Here is an 18,908-nt window from a genome sequence, read left to right on the forward strand (position 1 = left end):
CCGGACCGGGGCACGAACCCGTGTCCCCTGCATCAGCAGGCAGACTCTCAACCACTGCGCCACCAGGGAAGCCCGAATCATATTTTTAAATGAGCTCTTATCATCAGAACAAAGTTACTTAATTCCCCATCACAGTTCTCACCACAAAACGCTTCCCCATTCCTCAAGACTCCATGTCCTCTAAAAGCAGGGGCTCAGGGTAGGCAGGCCCTACAACGGCCCTTCTGAGTGTGCGGGCAGCCAGCGGTCGATGGAAGAACAGGCGTTGGCATCAGGCACGCCCGGCTCCAATCCCAGATCCATCCCACCACACGGCACTCAGGCCACTTTGCACAGTTACTGAACCTATTCAGGCCGCGTTCACCACCAATAAAATGGGGACACCCTCGCCCATGCACTGGCTGCTGTGAGGGTGAAGTCCCACAGTCACTGAAGTGCGCCCCATCCCGCCTGGGGCTTAGGAGGGGCTCACAAGTGTTGGTCCCATTCCCTTGGGGGCCACAGCAAAGGGCCCCATGTTGCCAGATTGGGGGGGCAGTACCTGGATGCTCCCATCCTTCGCGCAGGCGCCTCAGTAAGTGAGAACTGCTCCGTATGATGTGGTGGCCACAAGCCGAGTGTGGGTAGTAAGCACTTGAAATGTGATTAGCCCACTTTCAGATGGGCTGTGTGTGTAAAATACACACCAGTTTTGTACCAAAAAAGTTAACATATCTCTTTAATACTTTTTTGTATTGATTAAACATTGAAATGATAAGTTGGTAAATAAAATACATTATTTTAATTGTGCTCACAGGGGCTGCTGGAGTGTAACACTGCATTTGTGGCTCATATTACGTTTCTACTGGGCAGCACAGTGGAACAGTTCTGCTTGAAGGCGCAGTCAGGGTGCACGACTTGCCAACAATGGCACTGAAACTGAATCTACTGCGTTCAGAGCACAGTTACTCTCCCCAAATATTTCATAAAAATCATGGAAGACAATAGAAGAGGGTAGAAACAATAGACCACAATTAAGTCTCAGCACAGGTTAGTTAGTTACATTAGGTTCTAAGCTGATTCTTCCTTTTTTATCCAGCTTTTCCCCACCCTTGTCTAGAAAAGTGTCTTGTTTAAAAAAAAAATAAATTTATTTATTTTTATTTCTTTTTTTTTAACATCTTTATTAGAGTATAACTGCTTTACAATGGTGTGCTACTTTCTGCTTTGTAACAAAGTGTGTCAGTTATACGTATACATATGTCCCCATATCTCTTTCCTCTTGCATCTCTCTCCCTCCCACCCTCCCTATCCCACCCCTCTAGGCGGTCACAAAGCACCGAGCTGATCTCCTGCTGCTATGCGGCTGCTTCCCACTAGCTATCTATTTTACGTTTGGTAGTGTATATATGTCCATGCCACTCTCTCACTTTCTCCCAGCTTACCCTTCCCCCTCCCCGTATCCTCAAGTCCATTCTCTAGCAGGTCTGTATCTTTATTCCCATCTTGCCCCTAGGTTCTTCTGACCATTTTTTTTCTTTTACTTTTTTTTAGATTCCATATATATGTGTTAGCATACGGTATTTGTTTTTCTCTTTCTGACTTACTTCACTCTGTATGACAGTCTCTAGGTCCAACCACCTCACTACAAATAACTCAGTTTCATTCTTTTTTATGGCTGAGTAATATTCCGTTGTATATATGTGCCACATCTTCTTATCCATTCATCTGTCAGTGGACACTTAGGTTGCTTCCATGTCCTGGCTATTGTAAATAGAGCCGCAATGAACATTCTGGTACATGACTCTTTTTGAATTATGGTTTTCTCAGGGTATATGCCCAGGAGTGGGATTGCTGGGTCATATGGTAGTTCTATTTTTAGTTTTTTAAGGAACCTTCATACTGTTCTCCATAATGGCTGTATCAATTGACATTCCCACCAACAGTGCAAGAGGGTTCCCTTTTCTCCAGCATTTATTGTTTGTAGATTTTTTTTTTTTTTTTTTTTTTGCGGTACGTGGGCCTCTCACTGTTGTGGCCTCTCCCGTGGCGGAGCACAGGCTCCGGACACGCAGGCTCCGCGGCATGTGGGATCTTCCCGGCCCGGGGCACGAACCTGTGTCCCCTGCATCGGCAGGCGGACTCTCAACCACTGCGCCACCAGGGAAGCCCCTGTTTGTAGATTTTTTGATGATGGCCATTCTGACCGGTGTGAGATGATATCTCATTGTAGTTTTGATTTGCATTTCTCTAATGATTAATGATGTTGAGCATTCTTTCATGTGTTTGTAGGCAATCTGTATATCTTCTTTGGAGAAATGTCTATTTAGGTCTTCTGCCCATTTTTGGATTGGGTTGTTTGTTTTTTTGATATTGAGCTGCATGAGTTGCTTGTATGTTTTGGAGATTAATCCTTTGTCAGTTGCTTCATTTGCAAATATTTTCTCCCATTCTGACGATTGTCTTTTCGTCTTGTCTATGGTTTCCTTTGCCGTGCAAAAGCTTTTAAGTTTCATTAGGTCCCATTTGTTTATTTTTGTTTTTATTTCCATTTCTCTAGGAGGTGGGTCAAAAAGGATCTTGCTATGATTTATGTCATAGAATGTTCTGCCTATGTTTTCCTCTAAGAGTTTCATGGTGTCTGGTCTTACATTTAGGTCTTTAATCCATTTTGAGTTTATTTTTGTGTACAGTGTTAGGGAGTGTTCTAATTTCATTCTTTTACATGTAGCTGTCCAGTTTTCCCAGCACCACTTATTGAAGAGGCTGTCTTTTCTCCACTGTATATTTATTTTTGGCTGCATTGGGTCTTCGTTGCTGCACGCAGGCTTTCTCTAGTTGCGGCGAGCGGGGGGCTACTCTTAGTTGCGGTGTGCGGGCTTCTCATTGCGGTGGCTTCTCTCATTGCAGAGCACGGGCTCTAGGTGTGCGGGTTTCAGTAGTTGTGGCCCGTAGGCTCAGTAGTTGTGGCTCACGGGCTTAGTTGCTCCGCGGCATGTGGGATCTTCCCGGACCAGGGCTCAAACCCGTGTCCCCTGCATTGGCAGGCGGATTCCCAAACACTGCGCCACCAGGAAAGTCCCTAGAAAAGTGTCTTTTAAGCTTCTCCAAGACCCACAATTAAAAAATGCATTCGATTTCACGACCCAATCTCCCCCATACACAAAAAATAATACCCTTGGGACTTCCCCAGTGGTCCAATGGTTAAGATTCCATGCTTCCACTGCAGGGGGCATGCGTTTGATCCCTGATTGGGAAACTAAGATCCCACATGCCTCACAGTGCAGCCAAAAAAGGAAAACAAAAACAAACCCCTCACCACGTGAAATCTATTGACATTTTCTACTGTTTTACACTTAGTTTTCCTAACAGTGGCTGTGGCCCACGAAACTGATTTCGCAGCCTAATGAACGCACTGAGTCCTGTAGTTTGAAATACACTCCTAATTCACTAGAGGCTGGAAGGCAGAGCCATCTAGAGATTCCAACAGACCACCTACACCCAAGCCCAGGCCTTCCAAGTGCAGCCTCAACTGTGCCTCTGTGAACTCAGGGGTGAGCATGCCAGCAGCTACTTCAGGAGAAAGCTAACGAACAACAGGTCAGCTCTAGTTAGAGCAAAAGCCACTCTAAGAAACAGCACGAACTATACTGATCCATTCCCCATTCTAGAGAAAAGCACACCCAAAGGAGTTCACTCTGCTTCTTCTGGACTTCACAAACCGGAAAAATTTCTAGTCCATGAAGATGAGAAGTTCGCTTTAAGAAACTAATTTCCGGAGCTTCTAACATAACATGGTTTTGCAAAATTTGAGGCAATAGTTCATTTCTTTAATAGCTATTCCATGGGGGAATGAATAACCAGGCTTTGACTCTGCACCACAGAGAAGGCTTGATCAGATCACTAAGGAGTCTCACCCCAACCAGAGGCAAGACTACGGTCCTCATAACAAGGCTGATGAAAACCAGAACCATGACGTGAAAAATCTGTATCTCAAGACTGCTGGATACCCTGAGAAGCCAATCTCTACTGTTCCAAACTGGAAACTCTCAGTGGTGGCTTCCTTTTCAGAATCTAAGCACCCAGCCGTTCTGGGTTAGCCTTCACACAAGACAGCTTTTCTGGAAGGTCACAATCTAGTTTCTGCAGTAGAAGTTCAAAATGTGCCTGCGGTCCTCCACCTTCTGAGATGCTGCTTTAGAGGGAGTAGAGGGATAAAAAAAGGTACAGTCCTGCAATACCACAGAGTACGGGGAGAGGGGCCATCGGCAAAAGAGGCTTCAACGAATTTCCAGGGCAAAGAAAGCAGAGCACCAACACCTCCCTCTGAAAGCAGAGACTCCACCAGGGCAGGGACCTTGCATGCCTGACACTGCCGTGTTCGCAGCACCCAGCACAGTGTCTGGCACCCAAAGGTTCTGAATATATATTTGTCCCCAGGCAAAAGCAAAGGAGCTGGACCGACACGCGGAGAGCAAGCATGGGAGAGGGTGCCCAGGGCGGAGCCTCGATTCCTATATTTGGGAGGCCTGGTACTGCCCTGTAGAGAGCAGACTTATGCCCCAGGCCCGTCCCCACACTTGGAGCTCCCACTCAGCCCATCCACCGTATCATTCTTCCGCTCACAGAGATGGCTGAGCCTCCGGCCCGAATGGGAACCAGCAGGGCAGGGAGCAGATAACCTACCCTGGAGCAGACAGAGATAATTAAGGGAACAGAGAAAACTTTGAAAGAACAGGAAACTATGAAAAGGACACAACTACAGAAAAATAATAAGCTCTTGGAAATTAAACATATTTTGCCCCTCTAGCCTCTCCCAAAATAAAAAAAGTCAATAAAAGGATAAAAGATGAAGTTGAGGCACTCCTACAGAACAAAGTGCAAAAGAAAAGACTTGAAAAAAGAAGCAAAACAAAATATAAGCAAGAAGTCAGTCCATTCAGTATAATAAAGTTTTTTTAATCTCAGAGAAGTCCTCAGAGTAAAGTTCAGAAGTTGAAGGATTAAAGACAATCCTGAAACCTCGATGAGGAGTAAAGAGGGGAACCAGACCACCCACAAAACAAGAACTGGGCTGGAGCAACAGAGATCCCGTAAGACAGTGGAAGGGCCTTTCAAAGTTCTGAACAAAGACGATTCTGACCCGACACGCACGCACGCTCACAGCGTGGAGAGGATCCGATCAGAACAACAGGCCAATGGGCTGCAAGAAGACCGTCCTCAGGAAGAGTGGACGAGAGAATGAATGGGAAAGAGCTGGAGTGTTTACGATGGGAGAAGGCATCACTGGGTCTCCTCTCAACAGAACAACGAGGTAGCTAGAAACAGGAAAAACAAAGGCTAGAGGGAATCAGGGTTCAAGCCACAAGCCAATGGGAGGCAAGAAAGGAGGCATCGACCTTGGTGCTGGGAAGAGCTCCCAGGAGGGCGCACACTCCTGTCGCGGGGCGGGTGCCGGTGGGGAGCACGTGGCACAGAGGCCACTTCAGGTTCCAGGACAAAAGCTGTATGTAATCAGCTGTGAGCATGCTGAAATGGGGGAAGAGCTGACGGAGGTGTGAGGGCCTGAGAGGGGCAAGCGGGGTCCCCGCACCTCCTCTTACAAAGGAGCAGGAGGCACGCGTGAAAGATCACAGACAGAAATCAAGGTTGTCAATGCGTGTATGAAAGTCTCAAAGATGAAAATTAAGCGACCAGACATTTGTGAAAAACTATCAAAAATGGACAGGGAGAGAGTGAAGGAAAGAATGCTGCAAGTGAAGGAAATCAGGAGATAATCTTTGACTCTGATAAAATAATCAGCAGGAAGAGAATATTAATACACACCTGGCAGCATCTACCAGAAGATCAAAATCCAGAATAAGTTCATTATGAGTGGTTGCTTCTGGGTAGGGGGTCAGGGAATGGAGAGAGACGGGGCACAAGAGCTCCTGAATACTTGCTTAAAATAATACAGTTAAGTACTACTGCATTTTTTAAATGAAAAATAAAAATGTTAGCCTATGGTCACTAGAAAAAGACAGGCCTTCTATTGGGCTGGCCAGAAAGTTCGTTCGGGTTTTTCCGGAACATCAATATGTCCTGGTGGTCAGATGGAAGATACTTCTAGCCAATGTGCAGTTAGAACCAGCAAGACATTTATCCACATTTACTTTGAAGCTGTCTCCTGACATTAACCACGCGATTTCTAAATCGCTTCGCCATTCCACACTTAGTACCCTTAAATCACAGCACTGCTTCCCTTTTGGTTCAACAAATCACCTAAGAACTTACTGCAAAAAAAAAAAAAAAAAAAAAGAAGCAGATTTAGATCTCATTTTTCCAGTGGAATTTTGCTCGGAGGTGAGGAAAAAAAATCCAGCATTTTAACAAATGTATTTTCCTCTGCTTAAACTTATCAATGCAACAGCAAATTTTCAACTCAAGCCCTCATTCTCATGTTGCCCATGAGGAAAAAAAAAAAATTCCACAGACAAAATGCTTAATTTCATTTAACAGCATGAAGAATCAAAACCATGGCTGGAGAGCCAGAGGAGTAAGCGATCCCTAGCATCCTAGCTGGCGTCTCAAGGACCCTGGAAGGCTGCCACCAGGACACGACAGGAACAGCTGGTACTCAGCAACCACCACATCCACTCGGCACCCCGAGTTTCTGAGAAAGCAGCGTGGGCCCCTGGGAAAGGCATCTATCTACCCACGCCCTGGCTCTCCTGCGTAGCTATTAGGGTTAAACTGTAAAAGATCTGATGGGCCAGATGGCAGAGCAACAAACAACTCCTCCCCCACCCCCCCACCCCCACCCCCCGACTGCCACGTGCTGCAGCCACGCTTCTGTGCCAGGAAGGCAGCTAAGCCCTCTTCTCCTGAAAAGAATGGCAACTAGGGAGGCAGCGGCCTGCGCATAAAGGACACGGGGCAGAGGGCCTGGAGGCCTTGGGAATTCATGCCTGCAAAGGTTAATTTCAATACAAGGTGTCCTGCTTCCAGCACGGGGACCAGTCCAGTAGCAGCCCCTCACCATTCCCTTGCAGGGCTCCAATTTAATGAAGGGGATTAAAGAGCCTATAACAACAAGGGACCATTGTGCTCGGCTGTGAATAGAAAAGCCACACAAGGGGACCTTCTATTTATTTCTTTATTTAAATGTTGCTCTGCGGATTTAACCGGCAGAAACCCAGAGCAGCAATGTGCTCCATCCAGCGCATACAAAGGAGGCTCTCTTAAAGGGACAGCGCCCTCCTTCCGGGCTGGGGGCGGGTAGATATGCACATGCGGCTTCGCTAGGTCCAGCTTCTCCCTCTCCGGCGGTCACAGTCACGGGCAGGTGCCCAGAGACCTGCCATGAAGTCTAACTGAAAAGGCAGATCTTCTGACAGCAGTTTCTGCTCAACAGGAATACAGGCGGCTGCCAGCCAAAAGGGACCGCGTTGTCTGTCCTTCGTCCCCAGGGGTGACATCTATCAAAGTGTTGGAGGTGCGCTTTAGGGCCCAGACACAGCTCCCTGAGGTCCTTCAGCTATACCAGGTCCCTCTGCCTAGCTTTAAAATACGTCATTTGCCTTATTTTTTCCACCATAATCATCAACCATCATCCTTCTTATATATAGCCCTTGCCTTTCGGTGGATAAGAAGGGTCTAAATTTAAACCAGCACAGCAGGGAAACATTTAAAAAGGTGAGGCCAAGAGTCCATAAGGCCCTCCCTTTTCCCCATGTGTGGAGAAAGTAGACAAACAGGTCTGGTCTCCATGAAGCCCAGGAGGGCGTCGGTGTGCAGAAAAAGCACTTCCAGGCCTCCGGAGCCAGCGCCGGCCAGGGTGCCCTGCTAAGCAAGGCCAGGCCTTTTCCAGGCTGGAGTTTCATGAAACTGAAAACACACACAGCCTCAGAAACCACCTGCCCACCTGGAGCCACAGCAGCCTGGTAAAGTGAAGCATGAGGATTAGCAGATGCAAACTATTATACACAGAATGGAGAAACAACACGGTCCTACTGTAGAGCACAGGGAACTATATTCAATATCCTGTGATAAACCATAACGGAAAAGAATAGGAAAAAGAATACACACACACACAGACACACACACACATATATGTATAACTGAATCACTTTACTGTACAGCAGAAATTAACACAACATTGTAAATCAACTATATTTCAATAAAATAAATGTTCTTAAAAAAGAAAGAAAGGTAAAGTAAAGCACTGGGCCTTCCTGTACCCTCTCCAGAAACTGTTACCGGCTCCAGAGGGAACATGAGCTTTTTACAAACAGCTTTTGGGTTCAAGAGCGCAAATCTGGGAAGCTGCCCGCGGAGTGAAGGCGGTGTGCCTCCAAAGACAAAGATCAAAGGGCCTGCGTACAGAACTCATGGTGTGGTGAGTGCTGGTCAAACCACCAGGCACTTTCTGAATCAGCCTGTGCAGATCCTCCGGTCAGATCACTCGCTCTGCTCCACCCTGGGGTAAGTCACCTTGGTCTCCCAAGAGATCCCAGTGCCTTCCAGTGTGAAAAACCCCAAAAGACTAGAAAGAACTCAGGCTTTGGTGACATACAAACAGTCAGCAGACTTTCACAAAACTCTCAATTCTATGCTGACGTTAGAGGTCAGGGTTTCCCTGGTGGCGCAGTGGTTGAGAGTCCGCCTGCCGATGCAGGGGACACGGGTTCGTGCCCCGGTCCGGGAAGATCCCACACGCCGCGGAGCGGCTGCGCCCGTGAGCCATGGCCGCTGAGCCTGCACTCCGCAACGGGAGAGGCCACAACAGTGAGAGGCCCGCGTATTGCCAAAAAAAAAGAAATACATGAGGTCAGATCTTCATGATGGGGATAAGAAAACAACCAAAATTCACAGGGTCCTTAAGTAAAGGCAACATAGAGATGAGTGAAACAGAAAGCTACAATGACTAAGGGGCTTCGCTGACAGCCTCACACTTAGAGACAGACCTCAGGGTAGTTGTCAAGACCAGAGGGCACAGGAGGATGTAGCAAAGGGATGTGACCGAAATCTGAAACTTGTAGACACATATACGGCCAACAGTCTGCTGACTTGACCACCTCACACCTTTACAGAAAGTCTCCCGACTTCGGGAAACACTTCCTTTTCCCTTCAACTAAGTCAAAACTACAGCAACCCTCTGTATAATTTAATACCATATTATTCTGCCTCGAAAAGGAAGGAAATTCTGACACGTGCTAGAGCATGAAGGAACCTGGAAGACATTATGCTAAGTGAAATAAGCCAGCCACAAAAGGACCAATACTGTACGATTCCACTTACATGAGGTCCCTAGAGAAGCCAAATTTACAGGGACAGAAAGTGGAATGGTGGGTGTCTGGGGCTGGGGGAGGGGAGAATGGGGAGTCAGTGTTTAACGGGGACAGAGTTTCAGTTTTGCAAAAATTCTGGAGAGGGATAGCGGTGATGGTTGTCAACAAGGTAAATGAACTTAATGCTATTGAACCATTCACTTAAAATGGTAAATTTTATGTTACATATATTTTACTGTAATTAAAAACAAATGAAACAAAATTTTCATAGCAATATCCTGACTTCCCGATTTCTGCTTACCTTAGTCCCTTTCCCAAGAAGCTATGATTTGACTTTTGTGTAAAGCACTGGAAGAGAAGTGTCTCACCACCAATTTACAGCCTAAGTGATTCTAAAAGAAAGAATTAAATTGGCACGTGTCTAGCATAACTGACATTCAACACAGGAGGTGAGAGGTGCCTTCTAGCAAATTGCCAAGGTGAATATTTACTCTTCTAGTTTAAATTCTTTCCACACAAAGACCACCCAGTCTCCCACCTAGAAGTAAGTACATTAAAGATTTTATTACCATAGTCTGCATCTTTAAGGAAAACTTTGTTCCTATCTCAGTCTTTGAGACGTCTCATCTAACCGCTAACCTAACAAGTCAGGCCCCCTTAACTGAGATGAGACACTGCCCAGGGATTGGGGGGTGGGGGGAGGGACACCTGTGTGGGGCTTCACTGCCTAGTTGCTCTGTGACCTGGAGAAAACCACCACCTCTCCCTGCCCTGGTTTCCTTAAGCAGGAATGGGCATGTCAGCATCCTTGTCCTTCCCAATGAGAGGGTGTATAATAAACAGCTCCATAAACTGTCTCATGAAAGCAGGGTATTTTATCATCTTACCTTACACAGAGAAGGGAATCAACACATTTTATCTAATAAATCCTAGAACTCAAAGACCAGTTTGCATAACCTTATGATTCAACCAGCTAACCAAAGGGAAAATGAAGTCAAATTTCAAGGTAGTAAAAGAAACAAAGTCATAAAATTTTATCCTGAAAGTTTGGTTTAGAAAAATAAAGTTAACATCTGCTTTCAAGAAAAGCTGAACACTAGAAAATAATCATTTTAAGAACCTCAAGCTTTTCTAAAACCTAGCAGTGGTACTATGTGATCCAGCTGGACTTCTGCAGCAGTTTCTCTCCAGCACTCATACTTGCAATCTCTGTCTCCAAGGCTGTTTTTGAAAGGGTCACAGAGACTGCAAGCAGAGCTGGAGCCAGCTCAGCAAGGAGAGCCATGTTCTACCTCTGGCTCCTTGAGACATCGCAGAGCCCTCGTGCTCTCTGGGAGCCTCGGAGCTCCCATCCTAGCAGCCGAACTGAGCATCGGCGCCCCTCTCCTCCCTCCCCACACCAGCTGCCATCTCTGGCACTGCACAGCTGTGCCACGACATCCCTTCCCTCCAAAAGAGAGGCTCGGTGAGGGCGTGAAGAACTGAAGTCAGTTCGCTCTCACTTTACCCGCCTTCCTAAAACCTATGTGTACGCTGGCCCTTTGTAAAACCCTGAACACTTCTGCAGACTGAAACACTGCCCCCCGCCTTGGCTGACAGCTGGAACAGACCCCTGGCACCAAAATAAACGCGGGACTCCAGCTCCTCTTCTATGTGCATTTTTGGAAAGAGGGCTACCATACCCGGGGAAGGTTCCAAAGTTCTTAATGAGTAAAATAAAAACTCCTAGGGTGGGTTGAGAGGGAGATCTCGCCGGATTTGCCCCTCTGCTTTCTGCCGGCCTATTTCTAACCTCACCAGAGCAGGACCACAGAAATCGGTTATTAGCTTGCTCCTCAATCTCAGGCCTAGAAGAAACCACACTGAAGGTTTAAACCTCTATTTGAAGAAGCTACTGGAAAAACCCTAGGAGGAGAGAGCAGAATGCGAAACCACAAGACAGACATGCAGAGAAGCAGCCGCTGCACACATCACGCTGCTGCCTGCTCCTGGGTGGGAGAGGCCGGCAGCAGCGGCGGCGCATAATAATAACAGAGGGATCCGCGCTCTACAGGAAGCTGCACACGATGGGCTCACACGCGCCACCCACCCGGCCTCTTACCCAGGGCGAGTCCCCTCTCCGGCAGCCCCAGGATCCCGGCAGCCCCAGGGCGGCGACGTCAAAGCCCGGGCAGCTGGCAGCTCTCAGCTTCAGAGGCCATGGTGGCCCAGCACCGCGACCCCCCAGTCCCAGGCCCCCGGCTGCCCCCACAGCGCCGGGCGGAGGCAGCGATGGAGCCCGCACAGAACGTGCGTCCGCACAGCCAGGGCAGAGGCGGCGGCCGCGAACACAAAAGCTGAGCGGAAACCCGGGTGGAGAGGGAACCGATGCTGGTGGGGAAGGCAGGCGTGGACGGAGACGTCGCCGGGCTGACACTTGGAGCGTGTGCTCCTTCCTCCAGGCTTATTTCCATGAATGCGATGACAGTGCCCCGCCCACCACGCCCCCACTCGCGGCCTCGGAGGGGGGACGCGCCAAGAGCTTTGCTCACAGGCTGCAGCGGCTTTTTCCTCCCCCTTGGAAGCAAAAAGCTGATGGTGGCTTCCCAGGGAGGATGTTAACCCTTACTTAAGGTACCCTCTCCCTTCCTGAGTGGATAAACAGGAGGGCAGGATCCAGAGGGCAGGCTGTTCTGTCGCCCTCAGCGCAAAGCCACCTCCTTCTCCCAGCACTGTGTCAGGAGGCAGGGACACAATCCCCCCCTTCCTGTCCTCTGAGGCCCTAGGCCCCCTGTCTCCACGTGGCACGCTCCAGCCTTTTTACTAAGAAGGACCTGCCTCCCACTCAGGCCATGTGCTAGCCGCTCTCTCCACACACGGGCCATAGGTGTTTCCGCAGCAGAGGCTGCAACATAGCGTTCCAGTATATTCTGGTTAGGGTGAGTGAGGCAGGTGGGTCCAGGGACAATACTGTAAGATGGCTGGTGACAAGAAACGTCGCTACAGCCTGAGAGGAGTGGCTCTCAAGCTCCAGAGGTGCAAGGGTCACCAAGGGCACCATCAGACACACAGATCTGGGACCCCAGGCTGAGACTCGGGTTCCAGAGGCTCAGGCCCCTGTGTTAAGCCAGAACACAGGGTGACTGGAAGCCTTGTCTGCAGACCCCTCTGGGAAGCACTGCCTTTGACTAATAAGGGAAGAGACATAAGGATTTTAAAACAAGTGCCAAATAAACAAGGAGAAAAAAGAGAAAATAAACCACTACACTAGATGAGGTTCTCCGATCTCGGCACTCTTGACATTTCGGGGATCATTCTGTGTCGAGGGCATCCTGGTGCCTTAGAGCACATTTAACTGCACCCTGGCCTCCACCCACTGGATGCCAGTAACACCCCACCCTATCCCCCAGACAGGACAATCCCAAACGTCTCCAGACATTGCCAAATCCCCTGCAGGGCAAAAGTGTTCTGCTTAAGAACCACTGGTCCAGGCACACAACAACAGGAGGAAAAAAACTTAAAAATCCCACACCCTCCCCTGCCTTCCAGTCCTCTGCCCTTAGGAAACTGCTGACAGGAGGCACCCTCCCCCACTACACTAACGTGGGATCCATACTCTGAGGTTTCCTCATCACCAAGAGGGTCACCAGACTTAACCAAACACTTGGGCTTTGCAGCCTAGCCTGTCTTTAAAGAAACAGCCACAATGTGAACAATTTTATTTTTGTGTCGAAATGACAGTTCTCGTCTAAAAGAATCATACCAAATCTACGAGAAATAAACCCTAAAATTATTTATGAAATCTTTGCTTTAAGCTGCAAAAGGAGGCAAGTTTTCAACAAACACGTGGACTGAGAGTCCCTATCTGACACTCAGTCTGGTGAGCTGCCCATCCCTCACCCGGCCCCAGGGAGAGTCCATCCTCCCTGGTCCACCAGAGCACCTCGTTCCCAACCCGTTTCCGTTTCCTTCTCATTGTTTAGAGGCTCATCCTGGCCAGCCATCAAGAGCCACCTCTTACGGGGAGAACTCCCTCAGTTCACACAAATTAACCCTCACTTAAAGGCCTTCTTCATACCGTTTCCTTTGAACAATGTTTGTATCATGCAGTTTACCACCTGGTTGGACACTGTCCTGTTCCCAGGGGGTTATCTGTCCATGAAATTAAGCTCTTGCCTTCTAGTAAAATACCATAAATATTCTCACAGCACTCTGCACATTCCTAAGGGCTATGTCCCCCTTTCCGAGCTAACGTCAAAATACGCACAGACACACTCCAGGGATTTAAAGGTCCCAGCAGGCAGATCCTGACCTGTCACTTTCTGTGCACGACTGGGTCATAAGGCACAGGCTCACTGTGGCTCACCCTTAACTCACCAGCTACAACTCAGCAACAGAGGATCCACCACTGGGCTTGCCTTGTAGCGTGTAAACCAGCAAAGTCCTCAGCGTGAAGCCAGGCCAGACTGGCTGGCAGCAAAGCCTGCACCACGGTCAATTCTTGGCACAAACAGTATGATCCAAGGAAGCAAGGAGACAAGAAGTGAGAGTGAAAAGCTACCAACAGGAAGTCTGCAGTGTGGCCCGCCTCTTCTCTGAACACAGATCTCAATAAGCGGCCCCGCAATCAAGTTTGTGAAGTCACAGCAATGATCAGAGAAAAAGACTGTTCACCGGCTAGTAATCTCAGGAAATCTACCAACAGAGAAAATAAAAGCTTTAAAAAATTACTTTCTCAGACTTGTAACCTAACAATCTTTGGGGAAAAAATGGTTACCACCCATAAACCAGGTAGCCTATTAGTAACAACCCTATTAGTTACCATAGAAGATACAAAGATGGTAAGACATGGTTCAGGCCCCCAAAGAGCTTACGTGTTACTTGGTCCTTTTAAAGAAAAAAGAATCAAGCAGCAAGTAAGCGCCAAATGAATGCTGGAGACAGGCGTCACGGGGTCAGAGACAGCCAAGCCCGCAGCCAGGGTGTCCCAGGAGACCCCACGAGGGCTGAGGCGGGGCCATCGGTGAGAGGGCCCTCGAGGCTGGGGACAGAGGACAAACTGGAAATGCCTAGAAAAGCTGCACAAGTCAGACCGTGCCCTTTGAGTCTGGCATGAGGACATCTGACTGTCCTGTTGTCAGGCGGGAGGCAAGGTAGAGACAGAGTGGGAAGGGGCGTGGGGGCACCCGGAGAGACGGACGGGCAGCTTTTCTGTGGTGGCCAGGGAGAAGTGACAGGAACACAGGGCGTTTGTCCAAGTCAGGGAAACTTGGGCTCAAAAGTGGGAACAGAGGACTAAGTGTCTTCTGCCCCCCTGGTAGTTCAGAGCTTGCACGGCCACCCTGTGCGACACCCGCTCCCCACACCACGCGCCGTCTCCCCAGGGCTGCCTTGAAACAGGCCCTCCGCCACGTGCGCAGGGTGGTCTGCAGCACTCGCTTATTCCACAGACAGCTCCTGAGAGGCAGTAAATCAGCGTCTTTCAATTCAGCAACATCACAAACTTGCTAACCCTACGCACTCAGCCTCCCCAAGCCCCACGTCACCTGGGCAAAGGCCCTGCACCAGCCCATACCAGGCGTGGAGCCCTCCACATCTCAGCATCCCCATCTCCCCTGCTTCTGTGTCACACAAAACTCAGGCATGGAATTTCAACCATTCTACCCTATTCCTTAAGCTTTTTTTTTTTTTTGCGGTACGCGGGCCTCTCACTGTTGTGGCCCCTCCCGCTGCGGAGCACAGGCTCCAGACGTGCAGGCTCAGTGGCCATGGCTCACGGGCCCAGCCGCTCCGCGGCATGTGGGATATTCCCGGACTGGGGCACGAACCCGTGTCCCCTGCATCGGCAGGTGGACTCTCAACCACTGCGCCACCAGGGAAGCCCCCCTTACGCTTTAACATGCTGAATTGCTCTTTAGTAAAAGCTAGGAGCATAAATGCTTCTTCAAAGAAGCCGAGACTGGCTTCTGTCCCCTCTCTGAGAAAGGCCTGAAGCAACCTAGAGGGTAGCAGTTCCTAACTCTAACCTCAAAGGAGAAGAAGCCAGCTCCTGGTGCCAGACATCAACCCTTCTCAGAGCTGCCCGAAGTCCAGAGAAGTGCCCCTGAGGTCTGAGAGAACGCTGAGAGGAGCTGGAGGCACCGACCCAGGCGCCCGCTCTCCGGGTCCCAGTGGCCCTGGGTCCGCTCACAGGCAGCAGAGCTGGGGCAGGCAAGGGCCAGCCTCCCTGATGGGGCCTGCTCCCGGCACCAGCGCAGGGGACTCATCCCTGCCGGGGCTGCTCTCGGCCATCCTCTCCCTCCTGGCCTTTGCAGAGGGCGCAGCAGAGACAGGAGGAGACTGTAGGGAGGAAGGAGGGGAGGACTATGGGGCCACGAGGAGGCTGAGGCAGGCGGTGGGCAATGCTTTGTCCGCAGAGACCCAGCGCTGCACTGTGCCTCACAGCCACCAGCTCAAGGAGGCGAGCTGCCCCGTGAGAGGGCAACCAGCAAATGCCCCGCAAGCCAGCGCGCTTACTGTGCCAGGAGCAAGTCACCAAGAAAACAAGGAAGATCTGAGCACGGGCAGAAAGACCTCTGCGGGGAAAAGCTGTCCTCAGTATGTGCATCCGTTTCTAAAACTACTGTTTACCTTACCAACAAGAGTTTCACAGGAGCGCAACAGATAAAACGATATTAAAGTTCATATGGAAAATGTATGTATGAATAGCCTAGAAAACTATGAAGAGGAAGAAGGGTAATGTGAGGTGAGCCTCTGCCAGAGATTAAAGCGTTGAGACATCAAAAATTTGAAATTTCAGCACTGGAGAAGGAAAACAGCAGGAAAGAAACTCAAGAGATACTGAAACACACAGGTGGCACTTCAAGGCATAAAATCTCATAAAGAAAATATTTTTAAAATATACAAAAATATAAAGAAAAATAGGATTATTCAGTCAATGGTGGGGGGGGCAATTAGCCAGCTGCCCATCTGAGGGCAAAGTAAGCTGCATGTCTACTCATTTATATCAGAGTAAGTTCTAGCTGAGTCAAAGATTCTAATGTAAAAAAAGAAACCACAGAAATTCTAGAATAAAGCATGGATTTATACGGTTATAATCTCAGAGAGTCTGTTCAGTTTGCTACAATAAAATGTAAAGCTTCAGAATGGAAAATAAAGTTCTATGAGCTAAAAGGTAAACCACCAGGACAACCAATGTGCAAAATACATGACAGACGATTAACTGCTTTTCACAAGGACAGCAGGAAGACAAAGGTGGACACACCAGCGGAAGACATAAAAAGCAGACCCAGAAAGACAAACACAATGGCCAGACATGAAGGACGCTTAAACTCTCCCGTTAAAGCATGAACACCACACCGCTTCAGGTGAGTCTGGCAGAAATGAGAGTGTCCGCCAAGGGCGCGGGAGTACACAGGCGGCCCAGGCTCTGCTGGGGGAGAGTAAACGGCGCAACCTTTCTGCTGCAGTACTTTTCAATTCAGCAATTCCGTTTAAGAACTTATCCAATGGACGTACTCCCAAAAGTGCAAAAATGAAAACTACTTACACACAATTTGGTCATGAAAAAGAACGAGCTGATTGGTAGATGCCAGCACAGAAAGATCTCCCAGACACTGTGCCACGGGAAGGAACAGGACACCATGCGCGTGGCACCAATGCTGGCAAACGCAAGATCTGAGAAGGACGCACTTGAAACTGTCAACAGGGACCCTGTTCAGAGACGAGGAGTGTGGACAGGGAGCAAGCAGAGGCAGCGACACCGCATTTTATACCTTTCTGTGTATCTGGATCCACAAGTGAGGCAAAATTGTATGTTGAAATTTCTATCCAGAGAAAATATGGAAATGTCACCAGCCACTTACCCCAAAACATTTGCTCAGATTAATGACTAATTATTCCTTTAGTGGAAGGAACATACTTGAGGCCTGTTATAATGCGTGTGAAATCCCTGAGGCAACTATACCATCATGCCACGCTGTCTACGTGGGATTCCAATGTATTTCTATGAATCAGAATCCTGAATGCTTAACAGAAGAGACTTAAGATGCCAGAAAGAGAGGAGACGCAGAAACAGCCACTGACTTAGAAAAGAAATGTATTGCATTTTTCTAGGTCAGAAGTTAAGCTTTCATGATTTCTCCATAGGGTAAGGAAGGAAGAACATACAAAAGTCAAGAAATTATCTTCATAAGAAGGGAAGGAGTGGCGGGGCAAGTCCTGACCATGAGCAGAGCTGAGGGCAGCAGGACTGACTTCTGTCCCCGTTTTCACTGGTATGTCACACCCAGCACGGGCTCAGGAAGAGGACACATGGGTCCCAAGAGCAGCACATCTCAGCAGTGCTGCCCAACGCCAGCCCCGGCGGAGTTCCATGTCCCCCGCCAGGAGCCGCGGACCCACAAGCCTGTGGCCCCTCTGCATCTAGTGACTGTCCCAGCTGCAAAATGAGCCCATCTGAATCCCCATGAGTGGAAGCTCTTCACAAGGTAACAGGAGAAGACAGCAGCAGTTACAAGAGTCTTTTTCTAAAAAGGAAATCTCAGCTGGGCTGCAACAAACAGAAAGAGGAGCAGAGACAAGAACAATGTAAATTCAGTAAAGGTGCCTTTGGAAGGCTGTCAAAATGCAAGGGAAAAGTGAGAAATGGATATTATAAAAAACTTCCAGGACGTCTATCCCTCCATGTTTAACGTAACCAGCAGCAAACTCTATGTAGGTCCTGTGCTGCCAGCCCCCCACCACAAACATATTCAGCGAATCTTCCAGAGCCACAGGAAGGGCTGCACCACAAGGTCCTGACGCCTCCTGTCCAGATCTACCGCACCTGCCTTGTCCTCGTCTCCACTGTCCATTGGCAGGCTGGGGGCCCCTAAGGTCCCAGACCTGTGTCCTGCCAAGACCCACACTCCCTGCCTCTCCTTTCCACAATGCTGGCTCCTCAGACAACTCCACCTGCTGCCCTCCACACTCCACCCGCCTCCTGGATGCTGGGTCCTGACCACTGGCAGCCAGCCCTATGCATTTATGTTCCGTACCAAAGAGAACTTGGGAAGCTGCAGAAAGCCTCAGATGATGGATAAAGGTCTGCTCTTTTCAGAGCAGGACCCGAGCCCCGTTTCTGTTCATGTCTTTCATCAAGAAAAAAGGGCAGTCCTGACCCTCTGTTCAACGCTGCGGGCACACACGCTGGTGCGGTCCACAGACAGCCTATGAAATCCAGGCTAGAACCTATGAAATCCGGACCAGAGCGAGTCCCCTTCAAAACTGGTCCCAGCAGATGGTGATGCAGGTCTGCTGAGATGTGTGCTTTGTACAGTGCCAAGCGCTCTAGCTTAAAAATAAAGATGTAACCATTTTTGATTTCGCAAAATACAAACTCAACCCCTAAGGAAGGGAGTGAGGAGTATCTACAGATGTTCACTTACAGCACCTCTGCTTTTCTGTTTAATACTCGCCTCGACCTCAGCAACTGCCCAACAGAAGGCTGGCACAATGACAAGGAACACATTTAGAGGACGGGATGAGGGGTAAGTTACCATCAGAGAGAGTATTCTAGACGCAACCTGAAAATCCAATGTCCTAAAGGAGAGGCACTCTATTTAACTCCATTCTATTCAGCATATTTTCCTACAAATAACACTATCCTATACTCACATAGTATCCATGGCTTAAAATCTT

At 48.9% G+C, this 18,908-nt stretch overlaps 1 protein-coding gene across 2 annotated transcripts in view; it reads right to left on the reverse strand.

The window, feature by feature from the left end:
- CYTH1 (cytohesin 1) overlaps positions 1 to 18,908 on the reverse strand; it is a 79,498-nt gene that overhangs the window by 22,985 nt on the left and 37,605 nt on the right. The window lies entirely within an intron of this gene.

The sequence above is a fragment of the Delphinus delphis genome, chromosome 19, assembly GCF_949987515.2.
Source record: "Delphinus delphis chromosome 19, mDelDel1.2, whole genome shotgun sequence".
Classification (NCBI taxonomy): domain Eukaryota; kingdom Metazoa; phylum Chordata; class Mammalia; order Artiodactyla; family Delphinidae; genus Delphinus; species Delphinus delphis.